The 15532-nt window shown below is 44.3% G+C and overlaps 1 long non-coding RNA gene across 1 annotated transcript in view; it reads left to right on the forward strand.

Annotated features, from left to right (window-relative positions):
- LOC144773806 (uncharacterized) overlaps positions 1-12275 on the forward strand; it is a 33160-nt gene extending 20885 nt beyond the window's left edge. The window contains exons 2-3 of the long non-coding RNA XR_013600066.1: positions 11830-11899; positions 12084-12275. This is a non-coding gene — a long non-coding RNA (uncharacterized LOC144773806). The remainder of the gene's footprint in view (positions 1-11829; positions 11900-12083) is intronic.
- The last annotated feature ends 3257 nt before the right edge of the window (positions 12276-15532 follow it).

Raw genomic sequence — 15532 nt, forward strand, 5'->3', positions numbered from 1 at the left:
CCTACGCAGTTCGATAACACCGCTGTGAATTTTTATCCAGATTTCTCAATCGGTCCAGAAACAGCATATGGGATTTCAAGGTGTGAAACGGCGACTAGGAGACATGGAACTGAAATATGCTATGTTATTCCCGGCCCGACTGCGTGTTGAGTATGACAATCGAACATTTTTCTTTGTCAGCCCTGAGGAAGTGAGTGATTGGTTGGACACTTTGCCGACTCGCCGCGCTGGCCAGGAACATGCTGGTGGTGCGGAAGGGGGACTGATGGACCAAGAATGATTACGGTGCCTGTGTCCGGAACACTTTTCAGCGTGATCAGCCGGAGTTCACTAACTTTTTCTTTTTTCCTTTGATCATTCCGTTTGTATCCTCGGAGGTAGTGGGGATTGCGGGACCCTTTCCTCCTCTGGGGTTTTCTTTGTGTAGATTAGTTTATGTTTGTAATTGCTAGGGCGACAGGCACACTGCAAATTGGGGTGGCCTTTGAGTCGGTGCAGGGGTGCAGGGTGGGGGGGAGTTGTGTTGGGATCCTTGGGGGGAGGGGGGGACGAGTTCTGGGATTGTTTGTTTTTTCTTCCTCAAGGCATGGTACTTTCATTATCTTTGACACTGGTGTGATGCTCGTTTTGCGATGGGAGTTCATTTCGGACTTGGATGGGGGTAGAGGGTTGAAGGTATTAAGCTGGAATGTGAATGGGTTGGGTGATCGCATCAAGAGAGGAGTGGGTATGCAGCTGTTGCGGGGCCTTTCGCCTGATGTCGCTCTGTTACAAGAGACACACTTGATAGGGAACACTTGTCACGCTCTTAATAGAAGGGGTTATCGTCTTGCTGCCCATTCTGGTTTTACATCTAGTTCTAGAGGAGTGGGTATTCTGCTTAGGGTTTCCCTCCCCCTCGAAGTTGATGATGTGATCCTCGATGCCAGGGGTCGATATGTTGCACTTGTCGGGCAGTGGGAGGGAAAGCCAATCTCATTGGTGTCAGTTTATGTCCCCCCGGGCTTGCAATCCACGACATTCACGGACCTGGGGCGGATGGTGCTGGGTCTCCCTGAGGGTGTTTTGATACTGGGTGGTGATTTTAACTCCGTCATTTCTGGCAGGAGAGATCGCTATCCCCCCCCAGATCTTCCTGCTGCGCAGTTCTGGTTGGGCGACTTCCTGGAAACATGGGCCTCATAGACTACTGGAGACTAATGCACCCAGAGCAAACACAGTTTACTTTTCACTCGGGAGCACATGGCAGTCTTTCTAGATTAGATTATATCCTGGTACCGGCGGCACTGTCCCCCTCGATTGGAGAGATTAGACACCTGGCCCGGGGCATATCGGATCATTCTCCAATTTGGTTTCAATTTATTCTTAGCATTGGGGCCGAAGGCAGGGTGGCTCCGATTAACCCATGGTATCTCCTCAACCCCAAGACACGCGCTGAATTGATTAAATCATTTGATCTGTATTTTGCTGAAAATGTTGGTTCTGTGTCCTCACCTGTCGCGTTGTGGGAAGCTTTTAAGACTGTGATCAGGGGACAGGCATTGTCTTTGGTGGGGTGTGCCAAGAAATGTAAGAACGAGGCAATTGTTCAGCTCGAAACTGAAATCACAGACCTGGAGACTGCATTGGAGCGGGGGGTGTCTCGAGAAGCATTACATGTCCTCCACTTTAAACAATTAGAATATAAAACTTTGGTTACTGATGCGGCAAAGACGATGAGTAGGGAACAGCAGGGTCGGCTCTATGATGTGGGTGATAAAGCAGGAAATTGATTGCCTGGCTGGACAGAAGAGAGAGAGCGAATCGAGTGGTTCCGGTGATTGTGACATGTGATGGTGTGAGTGTAACTGATCCTGTTGGCATAGTTGAATGCTATGCCGATTATTTCCGAGAGGTCTATACCTCGGTGTCCGACAGGCCTGAAGAGGATTCGCACTTGTTGCTTCGGGACATAGCGCTACCCTGTTTGTCGGAATCGGAGCGTGATTGCTTGGATGTCACGCCCTCGGTGGATGAGGTGGCTCTCGCGCTGCGCTCCCTTCGCTCCGGCAAGGCTCTGGGTCCCAATGGCCTTCCTGTGGAACTGTATAAGTTACGCCCTGATACTTTGGCTCCCCATCTACGTGCTATGTTTCTGGCTGCGCAAGATAATGGTTCCCTCCCCAGAGATCAGCGTCTTGCGACCATTGTGGTGATCCATAAGGAAGGTAAACCACGAGATCGCTGCTCGTCTTATAGACCCATTTCGCTTTTAAATGCGGAACCCAAGATCCTCGCCAAATTACTTGCTCATCGTCTGATTATGGTTATTGGCGACCTGATTCATCCGGATCAATCGGGTTTTATCCCGCACCGTAACACGGCATTAAATGTGCGACGTCTGCATGGTGTTCTCGCGAGGGCCCCGACGCTGCGTGAACCGGCCATCTTGGCGTCCTTGGACGCCACGATGGCCTTTGATACAATCGAGTGGTCTTATCTCTGGGCGGTACTCGCCAAGTTTGGATTCGGCGCGGGTTTTATCGGTTGGGTAAAACTCCTGTATGAAACACCGCTAGCCCAGGTGGTGGTTAATGGCCGCGTTTCCGTGCCTTTTACTCTCGGTAGGGGCACACCACAGGGTTGTCCGTTGTCCCCACTCCTTTTTGCTCTGGCATTAGAGCCTCTTGCCGCTTGGCTACGGTGGGAACCCTCGATGAATGGTATACGCTGGACGCCGGAATTTGAGGATCGCATTTCCTTATACGCGGATGATATTTTATTGTACCTTACCTCTCCCCACAAATCGCTCAATGTGTTGTTTGACGTAGTTACCTCCTTCGGGAAGAACTCGGGCCTCATTAATTGGTCGAAATCCTACATTTATGTACTGGCGGGTGATGTCCCTCGTTTGCCACGGGGCTGTCCCATCCAGTTGTCGCAGTCTGGCTTTAAGTACCTGGGTGTGTTTATCTCCATGGAACCGGCGGTTCGCTACGAACGTAATTTGCTCCCCCCACTCCAACGGTTACGCTCCGATGTAGCGTGTTGGCGTAAATTACCGTTGTCTCCCCTAGGGCGTGCGGCCCTTTTCAAGATGATGTCCTTACCTCGGATCCTGTATGCCCTCCAGAATAGTTTTGATGTTATCCCGTCGACATACTTTCGGGAAGTAGAATCGTTGCAGAGGCAACTAATATGGGACGGACGTTCGCGGATAGCTCTTCCGAAATTGACACTCCCCTGGTATGATGGCGGTATAGCGCTCCCGGATATTCGTAGGTATTACTGGGCTTCCCACCTTGCTGCTATCAACCACGGGATGTATGACCCGGCGTTGAATCCAGCATTTGCAATGGACAAGTGGCTGCTCCCGGGTGGTGATTATTATAGGGCACTTTACTCGGGACCCTCCCGTTCACAACTCACGGGACCCACCGCTATAGCTGTGCGGGTATGGCATAGCGCAACGGCGGCTATGGGCTGGAGTGATAAATTGACGGGTACGACACCGCTCTATGCCTCTACGAAGTTGGGTGGCCTATGGAGGACGAAGGGATTTGATAAGTGGGACATGATCGGTATTGGTAAAGTGCGTGATCTCTGGGTTAAAGGAAAGGTTAAGGCCTTCTCTGAATTGCAAATAGAGTATAAGCTGAGTGACAGGGAAAGATTTCGTTACATCCAGGTACGTCATGCTCTGAATTCTGTGTTGCCAGTGGGTAGTGCTGGTCCGGATTCCTCCCCCCTCGAAGATCGTATACTGGATGGCTATGTGTCGGATAGTACTATCTCATTGTTCTATAAGAAAATGATTAATGACCGATCGGGTCTGCTTGATCGCCTCCGTGAGGCCTGGATTACTGATGGTATTGAACTGGATGATGAGGACTGGCAGTCCGCGATCTCCTCTCCCAAGGAGGTGGCGATTCCGGCCCGCCTCCGTCTGGTCCAACTCAAGATCCTCCACAGAATCTATGTCACTGGTCCCCGTCTAATTCATATGGGCTTCTCTACGGATGGTATGTGTCGGCGTGGGTGTGGTCTCCTTGGCACCTATCTCCACATCATATGGGAATGCCCTGAGGTGGTGCGATTCTGGAAATGTATACATGAGATTATGGATGATGTCACGGGTGTTGTTATGATGCCGGAAGCCCGACAATGCTTGTTGAATGTATGGGGGCCGAATGACTATGACGTGTCGCAGCTTCGGTGGGAGACTTTGGCCAATCTGGTTGCTAAGAGAGATATTGCCCAGTTGTGGGGGTCCCCAAGGCCGCCTACAGTGACTGCTTGGAAAGAGAGTCTGGACTGGTGCATGTTTCGAGAGTAAACAGTATATATTGCAAGAGGCAGGCCCAAAAAATGGGGGAAGATTTGGAATCCGTGGAACTCATATCGTGGAGATATTTGTACACCCCCGCTCACCGCTATCCAGAGTCCTTCCCCGTCGCCCTGACCTATATCCCTTCCGGCTGTGGTATATCGTACTGTTCATATGCAATTTTCCTCCGCCTCCCTCCCCTCCTCTGTATTCGATAGACTTTTTTCTCCTGCTATCATGTATCTCCCATCCTCCTTGAGCACAGGCCTAATGACTGTATTATACTGTACTGCCTTGCTTGTTTGTTTGATGTTTTGTTTTTTATGTGTTTCAAATAATAAAAAGTTACAAAAAAATATATATTTATGAAATGACTGATTTCCAAACATCCTGCGTATACGGTTGGAGAGGCGGAACCAACCATGACTACTGTTGAGGTTGGTGGAGGGGGAGACACAGCAGCAGTGTAAGCTTCTACATGAGTTGTACCAAGTGCCCCAGGGAAGTTCCAACTAAAATGGCAATGATTAGTACAATGGAAACAGAATACACTGCAGGGACAGTGGTGGTAGAGCCACCTCCTAAAGACGCCTGCATTGGGTTTCTCAAGATCATATTTAGAGACATGCTTCAGGGAAATGTGGATATGAACAGATTACTAACATATAATGCTAATAAGTTGAGATACTCAATCAAAGAAGCAGCTAGGTGTGTCAAAGAGGAACATAGCAAATTAGAAGAATTGGCTAATGATTTGTCGGCCTGCCCAGATTCTGTTCGGTGACAAATGTTCTGCGCTCCCTACATTGGCTTCCTGTAAGGAAGCGTATCCTCTTTAAGGTTTTGTGTCTTGCTTTCAAGATCTTGAGAGGTATAGGCCCGGAAATTCTATCCAGCTGTCTTTCCTTTTATGTTCCCACCCGTACCCTCCGTTCCCAGGGTCTGGCCCTTGCTGTGGTCCCCAGATTCAGACTTAGTCGTATGGGTGGCCGCTCTTTTAGTGTAAAAGCTGCAGCAGCTTGGAACTCCCTCCCTGTGGAAATTCGCCTGTTGGAGGACCTTTTGACCTTCCGGAGGGCTATAAAAACATTCCTGTTTTAATTGTTCTTTCCGTATTATCATTTTCTTGTTGTGTTATGTACTACCTTGTCTCTGCGCCAGGACGCTCCTTGGCTGGAGTATCTGTGCGCACAATAAATTAATATAACATAACATAACATAACATTTAGATGTTGGCATAATTAAAAGGAAGAACGTAAGATAAAAATTACAAAATGGACTTAACACATGATGAAATCAAGGTGATGGGTCTCATTACACTGATAGCAGGTATCAAATATTTAGTTGAGAAAATACGAGATTGAAGTGATTAAAAAAATATTGAGGAAAATGGAAAAAAGAAGGGTAAATAAGAAAAAGATGAGGAACAGTGAAGCAAAAGCAGGGAAAGGTCTCGCAAGGGTTTCAGAATTAGGAACAACTACAGTGGCAGAGTTTCCTTTGGGAGAAGTGCACAGAGGAAATGGGGTGCCTGTTCCTTGGATGGGGGCAGATTTGTTTGCTCCTATGCATACTTTACAAATTTGAGAGAGGACACAGCAACGTAGCTTTATACATTTTCTCACCTTTCTCCAACTCTGTGGACAGATTTGAATTCATTGTACAAAAATATTGTTCCCGGAGATTTGTGGCTGGAGTGTAAGGTGGCTGCAGGGTGGCCAATGCAGAAACCACCTAGACAGGTAGCTAATAATGCACCATCCACAGATGTGGTTGGAAAATACAAAGCAGTGATTGAGCATTTGAAGAAACGAATTCCAGGATGGAATCTAAATTGAAAAAGATTCAGAAGACAATACAGCAGCCTAGAGATGCAGTGCATTCCTAATATGAAAGGGTTGATGCAGATATTTTCAAAGCATACTGGAGTCGAAAATCCAGAGGAAGATGCTTTTGGAAGTTTTGTTTCTGTTTTTGTGAAAGGGCTGAGATCAGAGAATGCAATCATGTTCAGCAAAGTGAATTGTGTTGGTCAACAAATGGCATTGATGAGATTTTGAAATTGGCTAAAACAGTAGTGACTATCTTGATAGGAAACAGAAAAATTTGAATGAGATACGAATGATTGCTCAAATGAAGCAATTTGAAAGTGGGAAAATGTGTTCAAATAATAGATTTTTGTGAAAATAGAATGAATGGGATAAATCAAATGATGCAAGGAGAAAGGGCAAATGGTATGGTTGTAAATATTAAAATGTTGAAAAAAACTACAGCTTGTCATTTTTGAGAGTGGATTGGGCATTGGAAGAAGAAATGTAGATAGAATTTAGACAGAATTCAAAACAATGTACAACAAAATCAGCAGGTGCAAAGAAATATTGTAATGCCAAATATGCAGTAGAACATGGAAAGGAACATGTAGAGTCAGAAGTATTTTTGAATGCCAGTACCCTAAGCTTACAAAATGTAGCCAAAAATGAGAAACAAAATGCTAAATAATTTGGGTTTCCAATAGAGTGCCATGATCATCAATGATGAGATGACAAGCACTAGTTTAATTAATAGCTTTATTCAGTAGATTAAAAAACAGCCATATAAGTACAAACATAGTATCATCAACGAAAAATATACAGACATGAAAATACACAAATATGATAAAAAGGTTAGTTAAAACAAACTCAACTCAAACCATCCTTTATCCGAGTTATCCTGCCTCCATAATAAGTGCATACAGATGTAAACAAAATACACAGATAAATAAAGCTTTAGTTAAAACAACCACATATCAAACCAACCTTTCCATGAGTTGGATTGCCTTCATGATAAAAAGTGCAACATTTAGACACATGGATGGGCTGTCAAGTGCATACAGGGAGCTAAGCGGAGACTTATAGTCTCTAATATTCTGGGCCAGGAAGAATGGAATAAGATGGTATCTCCTCAAATGCGTGTAGAAACTACAGACAAGCATAAAGTGCTGAGTGCTTTGCTTAGTACGCCCATCACAAGGGCAAGTATCATATCCGGAGGGTGTACCTTCATTACTGGGAATGCAACTAAATGATATGCTATGCCAGCTCAAAAACTAGTTAACATCACATGATGCTGTATATTGGTCACACAATATAAGTAATACTGACAGCCGACATGTAGGGCAGATGACCTATAATAAAAAACAGTTGACTTCCTTAACTTAGCATACATGCTATAATCCTGCTTATAATTAAGAAAGCATGTCTTGATAGAGCTTTTCTTATGGGTCAAGGATTTAATGGGAGTCTTGAAGAACAGAAATAATAAATAACCTACTAAAGGATGTGTCAATGTAAGAGGGAATGTTTAGAACATGGTCCAGAGCCAGGCAGTCGGAAATGACTAGTTTGGTTAAAACAGTTTCCGCTTTGGACCAGATGGAGAAGATCTTCCAAGAATTGAAGACCAGCATCCCTGTGTATGATCACTGATGAGGATGAGACAGGCAGGCATAACAGCCGCTTCAAAAAGGAATTATCCTCTACCTGGAGGTGGCAGCTCAAAGTATAGCCCCATAGACCTCCTCCAAATGTAGTGGTGGACAGTCCTCTTGCTCTTTATATGCCTACCTTCTCTTTAACAGGTTGGAAGCCCAACCTGTGTAAAAATCTAAAAATCTACTGGCAATTGCTGGTCATCTTCGACCTAGCATTAGCGACCTGTTGAGTCCATGCACCATTGCTTGCAAAAAGAATCCCTAAATAACAAAAGTTTACTTTGACAATAGGTGAATCCCCAATAAAGAAAGATCTACATTTCTGCGTCTTCTTCCCGCAGACCATAGTAAATGTTTTGGATTTATTAATGACCATTTTCTTAGACGCCATAAAATTCCCAAATACATATATTATGTTCTGGAGACTGTTTGGTGTCCTAGATAGTAAAACACTGTCATCAGCATATAAGAACACAGGGACAGGGCTGCCAGTGACACTTGGTGCATTGGCCTGCACAGCTTGGAGAGAGAGCATTGTCCACCCCATTAATAAAAAGAGAAAACAAAAAAGGCGCCAGTGCACAGCCATGTCTAATTCCCCTCTTCACTCAAAAGAGGGGAGAGAATTCCCCATTTGGGCCATACTGGACCTTCGAAGAAAGGTTCCTATTGAGATGATCCAAAGAACAAATAATCTCCTCCGGGGCACTGAGGGAGATCAAAGTAGACCAAAGGATGAAAACCGCCAACCGCCAACTCACGGACTACTGGGACTCCGACCACCTGCTCGACTCCTACCAATCCAGATTCCGCTCAAACCACAGCACAGAAACTGCCCTACTAGCTGCAGTGGATGACGTAACAGCCATCATTGGTATTAGATCTGGGGGTCTCTAGTTGGCAATGGTTATCACCTTTGTCCAAATAGGGACCCTTACTTCTAAGTCAGGATAAGGGGATTACACTCCTTAATAACCTCTGCTCACTCCCTTGGTAGCTTGGCATGAGCAGACAGGCTTATCTCAGAGGCAGTGTGGTAAGCATTTGTGAATATACACAGTAATACAGTGATAACACTACAGATGGACACAACACAGGTTTTATAAAAATAAGTATTCTTTATATAGACTCAAACACAAGACCACAAATCACAAAAATCCACAATACTACCCTTAAGATTACTTAAAGATGATTAAAGTCTCTTAGTTCAAATTGTTGGTAAATGCAACAAAGTTCTCAACAAAGTACCTGGATGTGTACCGCAAAGTGAACAAAAGGCTCGCAAAAGGGGAGATGCGCCGGTTCCATGACACGGGGGAACTGTTGTGTCCTTCCTCAATGCTTGCGCAGAGTAGGGGACTCATTGTGAGCCTTACTGGTGCGGAGGTGATGCGTAGATTCTTGGCCTGCAGGCCCGTTGCGGTGCGCAAGGTGGCGCCTTGATGCGATGATCCGGTTTCGATGCGAGAAGATGGCGCCCTTAATGCGGCGATGCGATGACGATGCTATGACGCCCTGGCAGCCTTGCAACGACTCTGTACTTTGGAGCCACGACAAGTCCTGCGACACGCTTCTCCAGTGATGCGGTGGCGACTCTCACGATGGCGTCACGCTTCTCCAGTGATGCGACAGCAGGCAGCTTCGATGAACACACGCTTCCAGGGAGATGCGACGAAGGCACGCTTCTCTGGCGTTGCAATGATTTCAGCTGCGGCGGTGACACGCTTCCAGCTCCCAGAGGCACGCAAGTGATGGAGTCAGAATTCCCTGCAAGGAAATTCAGGAGGGAGCTGGAGGTGAAGTCTTTTGTCCCTGAGACTTCAGCAGGAGACAAGCACAGTTCGAGCCCTTGGATAATATTCTGTAGGTAAAAGTCCTTACAAAGTTCCTTCTCCTTTCCCTTGCCTATGAAGCAACCACTGCAGGCCAACCCAGCAAACAGCACACTGGCAGAGGGGCAGTACCACTCCTGCAACTTCCTTGGTTATCCTTCTTGGCAGAAAGGTTTCTTGTTCCAGAAGTGATCTAATTTCTTGCGATCAGGGTCCCAATATTTATACCCCAAAATCATTTGTTCTCTGAAGGCAGAGAGGCTTCTGCCTAGTCCAAACCAGTTCCTGAGCACTTTGTTTACATGACTCTCCTATTTCTTTCACTGTGCAGGGCAGAGACATCAGCCGCCCCACAGGAGGTGGAGCCAGCACAGGGGAGGGAAGATACAGCTCTGGAGCACTCTGTTGATATGATTCCTCCTCACCTTTCACAGTGCAGGGCAGAGACATCGGACAATCCACAGGGGGTGGAGCCAGCATTGTAGAGGGAAGGCCCAGCCCTATTCAGGTCCCAGGTGCAACTCCTCCCTCCCATCTAGATGCAGATCTCTCCATTCAGTTCAGTTCATACGTCTTTATTTGAAGTATTTCATCATAAAAGACATCAAATAAAACCATCTACATTTCAATATAAAAAAGAGATACTTAAAATCACAGTATACATTAACAGGAATAAAAACATGATACCCCAAGTATAATGTATTCTTGATAAAATGTGCACTAATGTTCATTGAGTGTTGTTCGTCACATAACTGAACAGTCTATTTAATGACACGGGCGTATCATACTTAATTTTAAAACATAATTAAATATACAGAATCAGACGTATTGACTATAATAAAAAGTAAATATGGATAAGACATGCTCAGCTCCCAAGTGGGTACCTTGTTCTAATAAGCCAAGACCAACCCAAAAACTTTGCCACAGCAATGGTCACAATCTCAGTTGTATTGGTTCTTAGGAGCCATATGGCTTCTGCACTCACCCTTGTTCTCAACCTAGAACAGATTGGTTTTAGCCATTTTCTCCGTGGTGCATGGTATGCAGGGAAAGCAAAAAAGATGTGACCTATCGTTTCTAGTTTGTCCCTACACCACGGGCAATACTCAGAAGAGTGACCACGCCATGTACTAGTAAAAGTTCTAACCGGGAGTGTGCCAACTCTAAATTGGCGATTCCGAAAGGTTTTTGTCATCCAAACGGTCTGCAATACTGATACCTTCCATTCCTTTCATAACTTAATAGTAAGCCGTAGAGGTCCCCGGTGTCTGACGAAGATTCCCTTGCGCTCGACTGCCGAAATAGGTGACAGTGTCAACTTTGATTCATTTTACCGCCATAACACTTGTGTGAAGGTAAGCCCCAATCCTGAAATCATAAATTCTATATGCGGACGAGTTTTAATAATTTTTGCATACCTAATGCCCTCCCCCTATTGAAAGGCAGGAGATTTCGTGAGCCAATAAAATCCACCCTTGGGCCAGACGCCTCCGGAACCCTTTGTGTTCAGAGGTATGCTTGTTTTTTACTAATTACGAGATACTCATGAATGTCCCCAAAAATGTATTTAAAATGGAACCAATTCCCTGGTATCGTCTCCCTTGCATAGGCGTTTTTACCCAGCCCCACGATCGGACAATACGAGTTAATTTTGAGGTTCAAGGTAGGGTCAATAAAATGGTAATGTATCATGTTTTACTGAAAAATAGAGACCATTCAATTTAACATATTTCTCCTTATTGGTTATAGAGCAATGGCAATCAGGTCCATATTATATATGGAATATACGCGCTTCTCGACTGTATAGGAGCACATGTGAGGTTTGTCACTCTCTTAAATTTGTGTGGATACTTCATTAGAAGCTGTTATGCTGGGTGTACTGTAAGAGTATAATGTTTTTTATTGTGGAACCGGTGATCTTAACTCAATGTATACTTTACAATAGGGTGCAGCAAGACTATAATCAGGTCCTTGCCGCTTATGACTGATTCGTGCTTCAAGACAACTCGCAAGCGCCCGTAAGGCATGTCCCCTTTTGAGCACTAGGGGGGCTAAATACGTACGTAGCGAACAAATAGGTTAGAACTGGTTGTCTTGCTAAGTTTGAGTTGAGTGGAGCCCTTTTGGGCCATCTAATAGTTTCCCAACAACGGAATAATTAAAGGTGTGGCCTTCTGCCAGACCAATATTTGACCACGACTTTTCTTGTAATTTCTGTGCAGGATCAAATTACAAGTTTCGTGAGAATTCATTATCCTCAATCTATCCTGGTCCTCTCGTCCTGTGCGATAGGTGAGCCAATATTGTACTATAATTACCCTGGATGCAATCCCTTACAATACCAGAGCCACGTGTTTAATGTTCTGTGGCTATATGACAACACGTTTTTTAACTGATCCATCTCGGAAAATCCGCCTTCCTTGTATTTATCAACAAGGGTGGTGTGTACTAATTGATTTCTTTTAATTACTTTTAGGAGGTCGCCCACCCACAACTATTTTGTCCTGAAGAAGACCCGCTTTGTAAGGACTACCATCCTAGACGTATCTTGGATCGAAACGTAGACCATACAACCATCACCAACTCCTACCCCTAGCTAGACTGTAGCGGCTGAAGGCGAGTTAGGTTGTCTACATCAGTTGGTTTCAGGACTCTATATGAGCCTTATGCTGTGGCCCTTGGTTCAAGTAACCACATGAACATTGTTTTTGAAATTGTGATCAATACTTGTCACCAAATGATTCTGACTATCCCCCCCATCCTACTTTATCCTTGACACTTTCCCTCACTTCACCTCCCCTCCCTGTTGTGTATGTGGGCACATATACAGAAAGCTTGTTGAAACATTGTGATGTATCTTAACCAATGAAAGGTAATATATGCAATTTTGAAATAAACTCTTTTGCATTTAGTAATTTTGTTTCTTGAAATAATTGTATCAAATTAAAATCACTTATTATTTTTTGTCTGGGACCCCTTCCCTTTGTACAACTCTAAATTGGTGGTAGAGTTTTCTGTCATTAGTCCTGATGATGGTATCCCAGTAATCCTCTAGGTGGGGGTCAAGTTTGTGAGCCATAAACCTACCAGTTAGGGTGGAGGAATCTGACTGGGCAAAAATTTGAGTTTTAATAGAGGCCCAATAAAGTTCTTTATATTGTTTTTTTGAAGGAAAGACATTATTTTCAGGGGCCGTCCATTACAAACTTAAACCCATATTAACCAGCATAAACTTAACAGCTCTAAACCAAGGAATATTACTAGATCCCACTATTGATCTTAAATCTAGGATTTCATTAGAAAAATTAGCCAATTCCGGAGTTGTCCAGATTCTCCTCCACAATCCTAACATCCTGTACCGAGCTACATGTATGATTGAGCGATAGCCCAGATCGAGCATTAAAGGTTTCATCGGGGTTGATTGCGGAAGGCCCACCAGGTTTCGTAAGAATTTGTTTTGAATTTTAGCCAGTTGAGAGAGGTCAGAGGAGCCCCAGAGGTCCGCACCATATAGGATAGCAGAGCTTATTTTAGCCTCATATATTTTAAGCACCGGTGCTATCCTCTTAGCAAATTTTAGACAGATGGCATCAAGTTGTGGTTTCCATCTTGTCCTGTACTCTAGTACTACCCCAAGATAAGTCATTACCTCCACCTGCTCTAAATCAGTGCCATTCATACGAACGTGGCTTTTTAATGGCTTATTTTTAGTTAGGACCATAAATTTAGTTTTACACACATTTACCTGTAGGTCATTTAGTTTACAGAAAACCTCAAACTTATTTAACGCAGATTGGAGACCCTTTTGAGTTTTTGAAAGAATAAGGGTGTCGTCTGCGAAAATAAGGAGAGGAAACTTTTTACCACCCAATATGGGTGCATCAGTTGGAAAATCTGCGAAATACTGGACAACCTGATTGATAAAAAGAAGGAACAATGCCGGAGCGAGTACGCATCCTTGCCTGACTCCACGGTTAACTGGAAAACTCTCAGTTACCTGGCCCTGTCTACCCCAACTAACCCTGGCAAAGTGTCCTCATGTAGACGTATTACTAGATTCAGGAGTTCTTGTGGCATTCCCATTTAACCTAAGGCCGCCCATAGTTTTTCTCTATGGACAAGATCGAATGCAGACTTGAGGTCCACAAATGCAGCGTAAATAGTTCCTCCGCCCAGGTGCACCACCTTCCAATAATTCAAAAGGAATCTAAGCACTTGATCTATTGTGCTGACACTAGTTCTGAATCCTGCTTGCGTAGGCGAGAGAATATTTTCATTGTCAACCCAATCCTGGATTTTTGCCAATAACATTCTGGCTACGACTTTCTGGATTGCGTCTATTAAACTTATGGGGCGGTAATTCCCTGGGGCGGAGCGATCCCCCTTTTTAAAAATTGGTAGGATTTTAGCCCCTTTCCAGGACTCCGGAATCCTAGCTCCGGTTGCGATGGCATTGGCTAATGTCGTGATATAAGGAACCCAGTTCAAGAGGTCAAATTTAAATAAATCTGTAGGGATAAAGTCAATGCCTAGGGCTTTACCACCCTGAATCAGTCTCAAGGCCTGCTCTGTATCCTTGCTCACAAACACTAGTGGTGGGCATAACAATGGAGGCATTGATGCTGGAGTTTCCATCCCCCGTTTATCTGCTGGTTTTAGAGCCCTGAACTTGGACGCGAAATACTCCACCCATTTCTCAACAGGAACCTGATTCGCCAGGGTTTGTGAATCAAAATTTCCCCCCCATTTCACCACCTCCAAAACTTAATTTGGTTAGTTGACCTACTTGCTTTATATAAGTCCTGACAACGTCTATCGTCCCAAGCTCTTTTAGCCTCCCTTTGAGCTTTCTTGTATGTAACCCTAGCCTGTCTAATGTCTATACCCACCCTTGATTTAATTGCGTTAACCAGGGAACTGTAAGCCAGACGACATGATTTATTATACCATTTTTCCCCGGCACTAACACTAAGTCTGGCCCAGGTTTAGGGAGTTTTGTGAGCAAAGCTTTCATATTTACAAAAAGCTGCTCATGAAGCACTATCAAGTAATCAGGCTGCCCCGAATGGTTAACCCGTGCCTCTAACTCACCCCGGGTCAACAAAACTTCATTAGATATCCTTTCAAGGACTACTGGGTCTTCAATAACCTTACTCCAATGAACCCTACGTCTGTTGTTACTTAGGAAGGCGTCAGCTGTCACATACCTGGTACTACTACTACACCCATAGTTTACTTCTAGTTTAAAACTTAAAACCAAAGGGTTATGGTCGCTTTCTGGGCGTACTAAAACAGACATATCGTAGTGTAGTTCCTATATTCCCAATAGGCTCTGCGCATTGGAATAATATCTTCAGTAGCTTAGACGTAGGACAGAGGTTAACTAGGTCTTCTACTGACTATATTAGACTTACGTTTTGTGTGCCAGCTAGCTCAGAGTTCACTAGAAGCTTTCTCGAATAGGCAAGGAGGAGTTTAACCTCCCTGGATAGACAAGAAGGGATTTATTTTCTGACAACCATAGAACATGACAACTTTGCTCTCCCTGATTAAGAGTATATCTCTAGAGTCGTGTGAAAACAAAAGACAGCTATTTTACTCAGTCAATACGTGCATACTTAGTTTCACCAGATTGTAGAGAAAAGAAGAGACGGGCGTTTTCAATAAAAGGTGTTATTTATTGCTCAGTCTCTTTTCTCATACAAGAGAAATGAATCGCTACAATTGCAATACTTAGGGTTAAGTAAAATGCATATAGTAAAAGCAGGATTATGAAATAATACTGTAAAAGCATGGATATGGGTTCTTAGCCATATGATACTTTAAAATGGATAAAATAGATACATACATATATACATTGACTAATCGTACTCAACTGGTGCTTCTAACTACGCCTACCCCGGTGTACCTGACCTGAGCCTAATA

Source organism: Lissotriton helveticus, chromosome 1_1 (genome assembly GCF_964261635.1).
Source record: "Lissotriton helveticus chromosome 1_1, aLisHel1.1, whole genome shotgun sequence".
In the NCBI taxonomy this organism is placed as follows: Eukaryota; Metazoa; Chordata; class Amphibia; order Caudata; family Salamandridae; genus Lissotriton; species Lissotriton helveticus.